The sequence below is a fragment of the Phalaenopsis equestris genome, unplaced genomic scaffold (assembly GCF_001263595.1).
Source record: "Phalaenopsis equestris unplaced genomic scaffold, ASM126359v1 Scaffold000002, whole genome shotgun sequence".
In the NCBI taxonomy this organism is placed as follows: Eukaryota; Viridiplantae; Streptophyta; class Magnoliopsida; order Asparagales; family Orchidaceae; genus Phalaenopsis; species Phalaenopsis equestris.
In genome coordinates this window covers 12455399-12456744 of record NW_018164444.1, presented here as the reverse complement: position 1 = coordinate 12456744, position 1346 = coordinate 12455399, and the positions used below count along the sequence as shown (strand labels likewise).

General features: G+C 32.9%; 1 protein-coding gene across 1 annotated transcript in view; it reads left to right on the top strand.

The window, feature by feature from the left end:
• The first annotated feature begins 996 nt into the window (after positions 1–996).
• Positions 997–1346, top strand: part of LOC110024070 (vacuolar protein sorting-associated protein 45 homolog) — a 25362-nt gene continuing 25012 nt past the window's right edge. Inside the window, exon 1 of the mRNA XM_020723812.1 lies at positions 997–1096. The gene's annotated coding sequence lies outside the window, so the exon portion shown is untranslated. The remainder of the gene's footprint in view (positions 1097–1346) is intronic.

The following is a 1346-nucleotide window of genomic DNA, read 5'->3' as shown; positions in this document are numbered from 1 at the left end:
TAAATTGAAATTAGTTAACTAAAAAGATTATAAGAGATAAGACTTTTTCAGTTGAGAGTAGGGCTCAACCTAAGAAGTGATAGCGAAGAAAAAAAAGATAAGAGGAGAAAAAGAGAGGGAATCGATGTATTTGAAGAAGTAACCCTTTTTAAAAAATTTTAGATTTATTTCAGATCGGGTCTATCTCACTGCTAAATATCAACTTTTTTTTCCTTAGCTAAGATAAATCCAACTGAAGGAATATGTGTTGTGAATCTGGAAGTTAATTAAGGGCCTATTTGTTTGCAAGTATAATTTAATTTAAATACGACTTAGTGAATCCCGAAAATCTGGGTTTATCAAATCCAAAGGTGGTTTAATCTTGAAAACTGTTTATTATGTTAATAACTATATCTTAATAAATCTTGAGAAATTGTTCCACAACTTTAAAATGATTTAACAGAATTTATTAAATATCCAAAGATAAATATTAAATAAAAAAATATAAATGAGTATCAAAAGCCTTAAAAAATATAAAAAAGAGGCATTTACATTAACAAAAAATTAGATGTAAAAAAAAATTACTTTCTAAGATAATTGCTTATTAATCACTAATTTAATATTAATTAATTATTAAGTTTATAAATTTAAATTTATTTATAATTTTATTAAATAATTTAAAATTTAAAATAAAATTTTATATATTAATTAACTATTGAATAATTACATACAGATTTATTTAAATATAATTAATTTGATAATATATAAATGATCTATCAATTATTAGTCATTTAAAATAATAAAACTAAGTAAAATAAAGATAAATAAAAACCACAAATTTATCTCCTTATTCCTCCTATTCCCCCCACCGGAAGCCTCTCCGACATCCTCCCACTCTCAGCCCTCTCCCGGTCCAAACTTCCCATCTCTGCCGTAAACCCTCGCTTATGTCACTCCCCCCACTGGTTTCGCCCAAAATCATCGCCTTTGTGAACGATACAACCGCCATTAGAGCTAGCTGGGAAGGAAACGAGGGAATCACGGCTTACAGTGACCACCGAAACTCCCATCTTTCTCATCCATCCTCTCCGCTCCTACCAAGAAACCATTGAGGAAGGTAAGCCTGTTCGCGCCATTCTTCATCTTGGCTGTTCCGGACTTACTAAATCCGCCGATTCACAGGATTTAGTAAAACCTGGATTTGTCGCCAATCGGCGTCATTTTGGGATTTAACGGGAGCTCAGAAATTTGGGAGGCATTTTTTGCCGTTTGGCAGGATTTAGCTTTAAACACTGCCGTTGCCGGTCCCAAGCCCGGATGAGAAAAGTGGAGGGGTGCGTTAGGTAGTCGACAGGCCGCGGAACACT